Source organism: Lolium perenne, chromosome 4, assembly GCF_019359855.2.
Source record: "Lolium perenne isolate Kyuss_39 chromosome 4, Kyuss_2.0, whole genome shotgun sequence".
NCBI lineage: Eukaryota > Viridiplantae > Streptophyta > Magnoliopsida > Poales > Poaceae > Lolium > Lolium perenne.
The window spans coordinates 34,842,041-34,855,889 of record NC_067247.2 but is presented as its reverse complement, the minus strand read 5'-3'; positions in this window follow the sequence as shown (position 1 = coordinate 34,855,889).

Sequence of the window (13,849 nt, the reverse complement as noted above, 5' to 3'; positions counted from 1 at the left end):
CAAGCAAACCAGGAACTTTCTCCTGGCCCGGTACCGTATTGACCCGAAAACAAAGGAGCTCACCACCACTCCGGATGTGAAGGAGTTTGAGGCTCTTCTGGTAAGGAATGCACCCGCTTAATTAGCTCCTTTATGGTTGCATTCTTATTGTTGAATCCAAATTTCTAAATGGTTCATGCATGTTCCTCCCGTAGGCTAAGGAGATCGCTACGGAAAGTGAAAAGGAAGCTAGTAGCGGCGCGGGGTCCACGAGCTCCTCGCAGTGTGCCCCTTGGGACAACCCTTTAAATAGGGCGTTGAATGCCCACAAGAAGAGGGATCCATTGAGTAAGCCGACGTCGGCTGGTCGTGTGGTCGGCGAAGGATGCTCTATGAAATGGTCGAATACTATAAGTCGGGGAAAAAGGAGAGAAAGGCCACCATCGATGAGAAGGAGGTCGCACAGCTCAAGGCACAAGTTGCGCAGATCCCGACATTGGTCGAGGAGCAAGTGCGGCAACAAGTGCAACAAATCGTGGAGACCCAACAGAGGACGCAAAGACAGCAAGTGGAGGACCAAGTGGGCACGACGCTTAGCTCCCTCATCCCTACCTTGGTTGCCGGTCTGGACGCGTGGTATGAGGGAGGAAAAAAGGGGCCTCCCCCGGTTCCCAGTTTCACGGGCAGCAACTCCCACAGCGTGGCGCCATCGGTGAGTCCGCAGGCGGCAACAATGGTGTCTCCGGCGGCGCCAACATTGGTGGCTCCGGCGGCGCCAACCTTGGTGGCTCCCGCGGCGCCAACCGTGGTGGCTCCCGCGGCGCCAACCTTGGTGTCTCCCGCGGCGCCATTACTTCAGCTCAATGCACCCGTCGCTGCGGATAATACGCCGCCCGGCACCGCGCCAACAAGCGGCCACTCCATCAGTTGCACGCCCGCCGCCGGCGGTGCCTCGACCTTAGCCGAGCTGGACGCCATCACGGTAACCAACCCTTGGCCAATGACTTCCATATATATCCTTGCCTTTGACTAGCTAGCCATCCCTAACGCCCTACATGTTTTCCGCAGAGCTCCGCCGTCGACGTCCCATGCACTCTCCTGCAGTTTGTGAACGGCGAGTTGATCGATGTTGCCAAGGCCAAAATTGTTCAACCGAGCAACCGTCAGTTACACGGTAAACCCATGCAACCCGACGTGTATAGGATTCAACTGGTTCGGGTGCTTAGCGGCTACGACGACGTGCTACCTCCCTTTCAACCCCATGGTGCCGACGAAGATGAGGTCCTTACCCTCCAGCATTGCTTCAATTGGTCCATGGTTTGGCCAAAGAGCCAGATTCGTTTGGGGGCGAGGGACACCACCCCACAGACAGCACCCCCAGCCGTGCCGGCGCCAAGCCATTTCAAGACCACCCCAACGGTGCCGCAATCAGCTGATGTGGACATGGCTGATGTGGACATGCAGATGGCACAGGATCCGAACGATGGTCCGGACGAGGACAGTACGTTCGCCAACCTGGACTGCAACTTCGATTTTGGGGTGATGGACTACGATCTCAGTAGCCAACCCTCTCAAGCTGCCGCCGAGGGGAAAACCTATTACAACAAGCGGCGCCTATTCTGTTCTCAGGAGACGCCTCCAGCTGCCGATTTCACCGAGACTCAGCCGATAGCCGAGGTGAGAAGTGTTATCAGTCCTAACACACTGAAGAAGGCTTGCGAAGAGGAGAATGCAGTCCCAGTAAAAATGAAGCCGAAGGGACGGAAAAGAAAGAAGAAGGATGACAAGTCTGTCAGCCAGCCGTTACCTATCCGTGCTCAGGACGGGCCACCAGTGCCCAAGAATATAGAGGCGAGGGTGCATGTGTCGGGTGAGCGGATGCTAGTTCAAAGATTGTACGATGCTGCACCCGGTCCTATGCGATCTCTGGTTGACGGTGTTATGTTTATGGAGGAGCGGCGTCTCAGGGAGAAAGATAATGGATACCCAGTGTATGTTGCCAAGGTGCCCTCGGGCCATGGCTTTGTCGATAGTGGCTTCGCGGAGAATATCTTCCTGCGGTATGATGACATCTTCGCCATGCTGAACAGTTATCCGCTGCACTACACCTTCATTCGCCTATACTCGCTCAGCAAGGCGATGCGGATCATTAGAAACAAGATCCCGGACATCGCGATAGCCGACCCCTTCTACATGCGTGCCGTCCACTTGGCCACCGCCGGAGACCGGGCAGTCGCGAGTGGATACCTCAAAGAATTCTTTCTAGCGAACCAGAATAAGTGTAACATCCTCCTGCCTGTATTTCCCGAGTAAGTCACCCCGGCCCTCACCGTACCGTTCTTAACTCGTGATTTTTTTAGATTTCAATCGTCATGTTCTTAAACATTATGTGTTCTACGCAGAGACAAAACCTGCACACTCATCTCCATAACCCCGAAGCATTCCGTGGCCACATACCTCGATGCGGACGGTAAGTCAACCACGGACTACACGAATGTCAAGGCCGTACTTGATGATGCTCTCAATGGCTACGTCAAAGCGAAAGGCAACATGCAGAGGCCAAATGTTAGGTACGGGAAGCATGTGTTCAAGCACCAAACAAAGTTTCCCTGCGTCAAGAAGCCGCCTTCTAGTAACAAGGATGCCTACTACGCCCTCTATCACATGGATAAGTTCATACGGGACCAGCAGCAGCTTACGCTACCTGAGCATCTCAGAGACTGGGCCAACAAATTGGCGCGGGTCCCTGACGACGGCATCAAGCAAGACTTCTTCCGCATCCAAGTAGAGTTTTGTGAAATCATCCATCAAGATGTCGTTAGAAGCGCGGGGAGTTCTTCGCCGGCTATCACCGTCAAACGATGACATAGACACAAAGCTCCAAATGCAGGTGACGACTACCGCTCATGGATGTGCTTGAAGAAAGGCGGCGGTTTTATCCACGCTCCGAGAAAGTCTTGATGTGCGAGCCTAGTTATGTAGTTGTGAACTAAAGACGAGCTTGTTGTAATAAACTTTATCCAAGACTTTACTTGCTATTAATTACTAGTTCGGCTATGTTTGTGAACTTATATATATGGCTCTGTCGTTTTCCGCACTTGATTTGGTCGTTAATTTTGTTTGCATATGCCGATGATTAGAATGGTTGGTCACTTGTACACTTGGGGTGGAGCGAGCGAGCTCGGTGTGATGGCACAAATATCCAAGTCTTGTGCATCCTACCTGGCCTCGCTCACTCCATCCCTGAATGTTAAAATTTGTTTTGACCAACAATGTATGAGGCATTCCATTTAGTTCATAGTAGCTACTTATCTCTTGTTTTAGTTGGCACTTCTTTATTGCATTTGGCCGATGATTAGAATGTTCGGTCAATCTGTACACTGGGTGTCGCTAGTGAGCCCGGTGTGATGGCACAAATATCAATCTCTTGTGCATCCTACCTGGCCTCACTAACGCCATCCCGGGATGTTCATATTTGTTTCGATCGACAAAGTATGAGGCCCTTGTCATTCTTCCATTTGCTTTCGTCTTTTAAAATGCCGATGATTAGAATGTTTGGTCACTTGTACACTTGGGGAGGGGCTAGTGAACCTGGTGCGATGACACAAGTATCAATCTCTTGTGCATCCTACTTGGTTTCACTTACCCCTTCTCTAAATGTTAATATTTGTTCCGACCAACAAAATATGAGGCATTCCATTTAGTTCATAATAGCTACTTGTCTCTTATTTGAGTTGGCACTTCTTAACCGCATTGGCCTTTCTTCCATTTTAGTGCCAATGATTAGAATGTTTGGTCAATCTGTACACTCCGGGGTGACGCCTTGATGAGCCTGGTGTGATGGCACAAATATCAATCTCTTGTGCATCCTACCTGGCCTCACTGATGCCATCCCGGGATGTTCATATTTGTTCCGACCAACAATGTATGAGGCATGCCTTTTAGTTCATACTACTTGGATCGTTTTTGAGTTTGCTCTTATTCGTTGCAAACATCTATGAGCGCGTGCACTAATGTTTCTTTAGCTTGTGCATATGTACGCAGATATGACGTGGTATGTCGTGTACAAGGGCAAGGTTCCCGGAGTCTACAACGACTGGGAGGAGTGTCGGAGACAGGTTCACCGTTTTAGCGGTAACAGCTACAAAGGGTACACCACTAGAGCGGAGGCCGAAGATAGATACGCACGCTATTTGGCGGGAGAGAGGACGGAGCGGAGGAGGAACCGGATGAAGACCACTATTATCGGGATGGTGCTAGTAGTGACTCTAGCTCTCTTCTATGTGATTGTACTTTAGATGATCGATCTTGTGTAACCACTAGCTCATTTGCGACTTTGTAACCCCGTAACTTGCATTGTAACCTCGTAACTTCTCTAATGTGAAATCTTGTGAATCATGTGGGGCTAATGTGAAGAATTATGTATGGATAAGTTGTGCTGTTGTTTATATGTGTTATGTATCCTGTATTGTGCTATTGTACTGTGATATACAACCTGTATAAATACCTGCCAGGATACAAAAAAAAATTCGAAATTCGTAGCAGTGGCGCACTAGTGGCCCATCAGTGGCGCACGTCCACTAAGTAGCAGTGGCGCACTGCGCTGGATCCAGTGGCGCACTGCCCTATGATCCCCTCCGAGACTAGCAGTGGCGCACCAGGAACCTCAGCAGTGGCGCACGTCCTGGAGACAGCAGTGGCGCACGTCCACACGCAGCAGTGGCGCACCGCCTCGCTGAAACAGTGGCGCACGAAAAACAGTAGCAGTGGCGCACCTCGTCTAGACAGTGGTGGCGCACTGCCCTTGACCAACAGTGGCGCACCACTTTGGAGTAATAGTGGCGCACTGCTGGACATGTCAATGGCGCACCACGCAGTGCGCCACTGGTATCCCGGCTCGTAGTGGCGCACCCCTAGTGCGCCACTACTAGGAGTTAGCAGTGGCGTGATAGCAGTGGCGCACTAGTGGTGCGCCACTGAAGGCTATATGTGGTGCGCCACTGATTGCCTTTTTCCTAGTAGTGAGGGGCCCCACACCATAGGCCGGCGCGCCCCCCCCCTGGGCGTTGATTTCGTCCAATTCTGAGAATATTTCCTTACTAGGATTTCTGAAACCAAAAACAGCAGAAAACAGCAACTGGCACTTCGGCATCTTGTTAATAGGTTAGTTCCAGAAAATGCACGAATATGACATAAAGTGTGCATAAAACATGTAGATAACATCAATAATGTGGCATGGATCATAAGAAATTATCGATACGTTGGAGACGTATCAAACTTCTCGAGCATATCTATGTCCTTTAGATCCACCACTAACTCACCACGAGTTTCTGCATCGTTCCTGAGGTCCTCTTCAAGAACACATTCTAACTCAAAGTGCCCGAAGTCCTCTTCCTCTTGATAGAAAACTCCCTCGTATGTTACAGGGTCAATGTTGTTGTAATCGTCCTCGGAGGGAATCGGTAGGTTACCATGTGGCGATACCTGGAACACGACTTCCCAGCCGTTGAGTGCCGCTTTCTGGCATGGGTATGGCATATAATAAACTTGCTTGGCTTGGTGAGCAACAATATAGACATCGGCTCCGGTATAGGTGGTGGAAGGCTTAACTTCAACTAACCCAATGGACTTGGTAATTCTCTGTCCACCTCTTGGGTCGAACCAATGACACTTGAACACAACGAGATTGAGTTGTTTGTTTGTACGATTGAAGGTCAGCTCGTATACATTCTCTAACCTCCCGTAGTAATCAAAGGTATCAGATCCTCTAGTGAAGACACCAGTATTTATCGTTTTTGGATTCGCCCGGCCCTTCTGGTGTGTCTCTGTATGGAAGCGAAACCCATTCACGTCATACTTTTCATACTTCATGACGTCACGGTTACAACCTTGGGATACACATCTCAACTCATCTGTCATCTCAACGTTTGCATCAGCTCCCTACAAGCACGGTTCAAATTTGTTGTGTGCATTAGTTACGTGGAATAACAGGGAGAAGTCACATATTGGTAGGTAAGAGGGACAGCTTAGACATTACTTTTTTCATGAACCAAGACACAAAGTTTATTTTTACTCCGGGAGCACCCTCTTTCAGTAGAGTGTCCAACTCCGCGCCCGTGGGATCTGTCGTTCGCCACCACTGTTCATCCGTGAATTCGCTGAAAGGATACAATAAGCATTAGACCGAGACCATGTAGGTGATCGAAACTAGGTACAAAGTAATTTGTACACCATGTTACCTAATGAAATCGTGACCGCCATCATCGTCGTCCCCCCCACCACTTCCTTCATGTTCATAAGCACATAGAGCATTATGCAATCCTTCTCTTCCCTCTCCAATCTATATTTTTGTCCTTTACCAGCCTTGCCACCGGGACATTGGAATAGTTGAAGCTTGGGGTCATTCATGGGCACGTCGACATTGTAACGAGAGACCGGGTTATGCAGAGTGGGAACTTCATCAGGATAGTACGTTGTTGCGGCATCTGCCATCTCCCGAAGGCACGTTGCCTCAGCTATGCATGCTTCAATCTTGGCTTTGTTTCCAGTTATCTTCCGAATATACTTGAACTCCCTCTCAATACAAAACTGCCACCGAAACTGCACTGGGCCACCCAAGAGTGCCTCGTTTGCGAGGTGCACAATGAGATGTGCCATCGGAGTAAAGAAGCCTGCCGGAAAGATCATCTCCAAATTGCATAGCAACTCCGGCACTTGATCTTGCAGCTTCTCAATAACCATAGGACATATCTGCTTAGCACAGAGCGTGCGGAAGAAATGGCACAACTCCGCGAGCACTCGCCATATTTTCTCGGGGAGATACCCTCGAAGCATCACCGGCATCAGCCGCTCAATCCATATATGATAGTCGTGACTCTTGAGCCCGGTGACTTTTCCCGTCGAAAGATTGACTACCTTGCTCATATTCGAACAATAACCATCAGAGAACATCACGACGTATTTTAGCCACTTGAATGCCTCCTTCTTTTGGATGGAATCAAGGCAGAAATCGGCGTGCGGCTTGAACCAATTCTTTCGACGGCCAGTAGGACGTTGCATGTGTAATTTCTTCCTATCACAGAGCTTCTCAACATCGACTCTAGCCTTGACATTATCCTTTGACTTCCCGGGAATGTTTAGGCACGTGTGAAATAAGGACTCCGCGACATTCTTTATGGTGTGCATCACATCGATGTTATGGGGAAGTTCGAGGTCCTTGTAATACTCGAGCTTCGTTAAGGCTGCCTCGTGAGTCCAGTTGTGCGTTACACCATATCCCTCAAATTGATGGCCAGCTTCCGATACCGCTGGCACGAGAGCACGTAGCTCGGCATCAACAGCTATACCATCGAACTTTGGCACCTCTGTTACTTCATGCACAACTTTGCCTTTCTTGAAGTTCTTTTTGTCTTCTCTGAACGGATGCCTCCGTTTGAGGTACTGCCGATTCATGTCAAACGCAACATACTTGCAACCCTTACTTAGCCAAAGGAACTCAAGTCGATGCCTGCACACTGGGCATGGCCATTTACCAGCTGTACACCATCCGCACGTTAGGGCGTACCCGGGCATGTCATGCATGGTATACTGCAACCAAACTTTCATGCAGAAGTTTGTCTTCGATGCTCGGTCGTACGTCAACGTCCCGTGGTGCCAAGAGTGGTTCAAATCATTCACAATCGGCTGCATGTAGACACTCAAGTTCTTCCCGGGTAATGGGGCCCTGGAATGATCAGCGACAGAAACATGGTCTTCCTCGTCATTAGGACTCCTGGAGGGAGATTGAGCGGAATTACAAACACGGGCCAACAACTGTAAGTGGCAGTCGACATATCATATGGATTGAAGCCATCTGTAGCTATCGCAATTCTGACATTCCGAGCATCTGCTGCCCATTGGGGGTATTTTCTATCAAAGTTCTTCCATGCATTGCCATCAGATGGATGTCCCATCTTCGCCCGCCCCTGATTGTCCTTTATTCGAGTCCCCATCTTGTGCCACGTCATCTGTTTGGCGGTCTCCTCAGTCAAGTAAAGCCGCTGGATTCTTTTTATGAATGGGAGATACCGAAGAATCGACTTTGCGATCTTTGACTGCCTCACCTGACCATCCTTTCCCGTTACCTCTTCATACCTAGAGACCTTACAAATGGGACGGTACTTGTCCTCCGCAAACTGTTTCCAGAAGAGAACGCAGCCTTTTGGACAACAGTCTATCCTTTGATAATCCATGTTGAGCGCCGACATGAGTTGCCTCATCTCGTGCAGGCTTTTAGGCAGACAATGCCCCTTGGGCAACATGTTACCAGTTGTTCTCAGACTTGCTTCGAATCCGTCACGGGTGGTGTTGTACCGGGTCTTGTCGGCTAGACATTGGGAGATGGCATCGAGCTGAGAAATCGCAGCGCCATCGTACAGAGGCATCTTATCAGCGGCTACCATATCATAGAAGGCCTTCGCGGCTGGCTCTGGTTCCTCCGGTTCTGGAGGTTCCTCCGGTTCTGGCGGTTCCTCCCGTGAAGGTGGCGACTCTGGCATGTGGGCATCGACAAGATCATAGGTGGTGCGTAGGAGGTATCCTACCGCCGCGCGGAGGTCCCGCGCAATACTAAAATGCGCACCATGCAGCTCCTTCACAAAAAAAAGCCCTTCCGGCACCCCGAAAATGGAAAACCCGTCACCAGTTGTTCGGATTGGAAATCCGCGACTGGGGCCTTGCTTACCATCCTAAGGCCCACGCACGTGCCAAATATGGCCTCGTTCCGACAAACTATGTGGTGAAACGGGTCGTTTTCTACTCATTTCCCCTAAAAGCCATAGAACTCCGGACGTGATAGCCCTATTCGTGAAGGGTTTTTCAAGATAATTGCCGTATCCCAGTTCCGTCTTTTGCAGTGGTTACTAGGACACATAAAATGACGCCACGCGGCTCCGCTCGATTTTTTGGCTCCGTTTGCTTTGCCAACTGTGCAAAACGGGGCCACCGGGACATGCGGTATGGCCGTACCGGGCGCGCGCGTGCACCCGTCCGCCAACGTGCAAAACGGAAAACATTTAGCACATAAAATGATGCGTCCTAGACCTAAAAACATTTTTCCCTCCATTTATTGAGCGAAGGAAAGTGTCGCCCCAGTTCAAATCCGGTCAGTTTCTAGCGGATCCGGCGGGACACCGCAGGAAGCGGGAGGGATTCCCAGATGGCTGCCGCGCGCATATGGCATGTGATAGGTGGTGCGTAGGAGATATCCTACCGCCGCGCGGAGGTCCCGCGTAATACTAAAATGCGCACCATGCAGCTCCTTCACAAAAAAAAGCCCTTCCGGCACCCCGAAAATGGAAAACCCGTCGCCCGTGGTTCGGATTGGAAATCCGCGACCGAGGCCTTGCTTCCCATCCTAAGGCCCACGCACGTGCCAAATATGGCCTCGTTCCGACAAACTATGTGGTGAAACGGGCCGTTTCCTACTCATTTCCACTAAAAGCCATAGAACTCCGGACGTGATAGCCCTATTCGTGAAGGGTTTTTCAAGTTAATTGCCGTATCCCAGTTCCGTCTTTTGCAGTGGTTACTAGGACGCATAAAATGATGCCACGCGGCTCCGCTCGATTTTTTGGCTCCGTTTGCTTTGCCAACTGTGCAAAACGGGGCCGCCGGGACATGCGGTATGGCCATACCGGGCGCGCGCGTGCACCCGTCCGCCAACGCGCAAAACGGAAAACATTTAGCACATAAAATGATGTGTCCTAGACCTAAAAACATTTTTCCCTCCATTTATTGAGTGAAGGAAAGTGTCGCCCCAGTTCAAATCCGGTCAGTTTCCAGCGGATCCGGCGGGACACCGCAGGAAGCGGGAGGGATTCCCAGATGGCTGCCGCGCGCATATGGCATGTGATAGGTGGTGCGTAGGAGGTATCCTACCGCCGCGCGGAGGTCCCGCGCAATACTAAAATGCGCACCATGCAGCTCCTTCACAAAAAAAGCCCTTCCGGCACCCCGAAAATGGAAAACCCGTCGCCAGTTGTTCGGATTGGAAATCGGCGACCGGGGCCTTGCTTCCCATCCTAAGGCCCACGCTCGTGCCAAATATGGCCTCGTTCCGACAAACTATGTGGTGAAACGGGCCGTTTCCTACCCATTTCCCCTAAAAGCCATAGAACTCCGGACGTGATAGCCCTATTCGTGAAGGGTTTTTCAAGATAATTGCCGTATCCCAGTTCCGTCTTTTGCAGTGGTTACTAGGACACATAAAATGACGCCACGCGGCTCCGCTCGATTTTTTGGCTCCGTTTGCTTTGCCAACTGTGCAAAACGGGGCCGCCGGGACATGCGGTATGGCCGTACCGGGCGCGCGCGTGCACCCGTCCGCCAACGCGCGAAACGGAAAACATTTAGCACATAAAATGATGCGTCCTATACCTAAAAACATTTTTCCCTCCATTTATTGAGCGAAGGAAAGTGTCGCCCCAGTTCAAATCCGGTCAGTTTCCAACGGATCCGGCCGGACACCGCAGGAAGCGGGAGGGATTCCCAGATGGCTGCCGCGCGCATATGGCATGTGATAGGTGGTGCGTAGGAGGTATCCTACCGCCGCGCGGAGGTCCCGCGCAATACTAAAATGCGCACCATGCAGCTCCTTCACAAAAAAAAGCCCTTCCGGCACCCCGAAAATGGAAAACCCATCGCCAGTTGTTCGGATTGGAAATCCACGATCGGGGCCTTGCTTCCCATCCTAAGGCCCACGCACGTGCCAAATATGGCCTCGTTCCGACAAACTATGTGGTGAAACGGGTCGTTTCCTACTCATTTCCCCTAAAAGCCATATAACTCCGGACGTGATAGCCCTATTCGTGAAGGGTTTTTCAAGATAATTGTCGTATCCCAGTTCCGTCTTTTGCAGTGGTTACTAGGACACATAAAATGATGCCACGCAGCTCCGCTCGATTTTTTTGGCTCCGTTTGCTTTGCCAACTGTGCAAAACGGGGCCGCCGGGACATGCGGTATGGCCGTACCGGGCGCGCGCGTGCACCCGTCCGCCAACGCGCGAAACGGAAAACATTTAGCACATAAAATGACGCGTCCTAGACCTAAAAACATTTTTCCCTCCATTTATTGAGCGAAGGAAAGTGTCGCCCCAGTTCAAATCCGGTCAGTTTCCAGCGGATCCGGCGGGACACCGTAGGAAGTGGGAGGGATTCCCAGATGGCTGCCGCGCGCATATGGCATGTGATAGGTGGTGCGTAGGAGGTATCCTACCGCCGCGCGGAGGTCCCGCGCAATACTAAAATGCGCACCATGCAGCTCCTTCACAAAAAAAAGCCCTTCCGGCACCCCGAAAATGGAAAACCCGTCGCCCGTGGTTCGGATTGGAAATCCACGACTGGGGCCCTGCTTCCCATCCTAAGGCCCACGCACGTGCCAAATATGGCCTCGTTCCGACAAACTATGTGGTGAAACGGGCCGTGGCGGGAGTTTCCACATACAGATCCTGGATTTTACCAAGTGCTAGCCCATGTATGCGGAAATCGTCAACGCCGGGTACATGCAAGGTTATCCAAACCTTACATCACACTTGTACATATATTTTAGGGGGCAGATGCAAGTTTTCCAACAATTCTGACGCTCCGGTGATCTGTATCTTGGGAAACCCTAGGGCGGGGACCCCGCAGATCTACCCCTATAGCTTTCTCCGTGCGAGAGTTTACCAATGTAATTTTTTACTTGTTTTGGTTTATTTAGGACATATGTACATGGAAACCATAGTTTGGGCATACTTTACCATAAAATAGGCTCCATTTGAGCCGTGGCGGGAGTTTCCACATACAGATCCTGGATTTTACCAAGTGTTAGCCCATGTATGCGGAAATCGTCAACAACGGGTACATCCAAGGTTAGCGAAACCTTACATCACACTTGTACACATATGTTATGGACACATGCAAGTTTTCCAGCGATTCCGACGCTCCGATGGTCTGTATCTTGAAAAACCCTAGGACGGGGACCCCGCAGATCTACCCCTGTAGCTTTCTCCGTGTGAGGGTTTACCAATGGACTTTTTTACTTACTTTGGTTTGTTTAGGACATATGTACATGGAAACCATAGGTTGGGCATACTTTACCATAAAATAGGCTCTGTTTGAGCCGTGGCGGGAGTTTACACATACAGATCCTGGATTTTACCAAGTGCTAGCCCAAGTATGCGGAAATCGTCAACGCCGGGTACATGCAAGGTTAGCCAAAACTTACATAACACTTGTACATATATGTTAGGGGCAGATGCAAGTTTTCCAACAATTCTGACGCTTCGGTGATCTGTATCTTGGGAAACCCTAGGGCGGGGACCCCCCAGATCTACCCCTATAGCTTTCTCCGTGCGAGAGTTTACCAATGTAATTTTTTACTTGTTTTGGTTTATTTAGGACATATGTACATGGAAACCATAGTTTGGGCATACTTTACCATAAAATAGGCTCCATTTGAGCCGTGGCGGGAGTTTCCACATACAGATCCTGGATTTTACCAAGTGTTAGCCCATGTATGCGGAAATCGTCAACAACGGGTACATCCAAGGTTAGCCAAACCTTACATCACACTTGTACACATATGTTATGGGCATATGCAAGTTTTCCAGCGATTCCGACGCTCCGATGGTCTGTATCTTGAAAAACCCTAGGGCGGGGACCCCGCAGATCTACCCCTGTAGCTTTCTCCGTGTGATGGTTTACCAATGGACTTTTTTACTTGCTTTGGTTTGTTTAGGACATATGTACATGGAAACCATAGGTTGGGCATACTTTACCATAAAATAGGCTCTGTTTGAGCCGTGGCGGGAGTTTCCACATACAGATCCTGGATTTTACCAAGTGCTAGCTCATGTATGCGGAAATCGTCAACACCGGGTACATGCAAGGTTAGCCAAACCTTACATCACACTTGTACATATATGTTAGGGGCAGATGCAAGTTTTCCAACAATTCTGACGCTCCGGTGATCTGTATCTTGGGAAACCCTAGGGCGGGGACCCCCCAGATCTACCCCTATAGCTTTCTCCGTGCGAGAGTTTACCAATGTAATTTTTTACTTATTTTGGTTTATTTAGGACATATGTACATGGAAACCATAGGTTGGGCATACTTTACCATAAAATAGGCTCCATTTGAGCCGTGGCGGGAGTTTCCACATACAGATCTTGGATTTTACCAAGTGTTAGCCCATGTATGCGGAAATCGTCAACAACGGGTACATCCAAGGTTAGCCAAACCTTACATCACACTTGTACACATATGTTATGGGCATATGTAAGTTTTCCAGCGATTCCGACGATCCGATGGTCTGTATCTTGAAAAACCCTAGGGCGGGGACCCCGTAGATCTAACCCTATAGCTTTTTCCGTGCGAGGGTTTACCAATGGATTTTTTTTTGCTTTGCTTTGTTTAGGACATATGCACATGGAAACCATAGGTTTGGAATGAAATAGGCCCCGGATGAGCCGTAGCAGGAGTTTCCACCGATTCGGACGCTCCGGTCGTTTGTATCTAGGGAAACCCTAGGGCGGGGACCCCGCAAATCTACCCCTAGGGTTAGGGTTAGGGTTTGAGTTAGGGTTAGCAATGGACTTTTTTTTAGGACATATGTACATCGATAGCAGATGTTGGGCCTACTGGCTCCCGTCGACCCGTCTACGAAGAGCGGCGCCTCACTGACGCCGTGACCGAGCCGTCCCTGCCGGAGCGGGACCGGAGCACATGCCTGTGGTACGCCGACGGCCTGGCATACGCCGAGGGTGGCCGTCGGCGTAGCTCTCTCTACGCCGAGGGTTTTCATACGCCGAGGGGCTCGGTGGGCTGCTGCCATGGACCGGACGTACGCCGA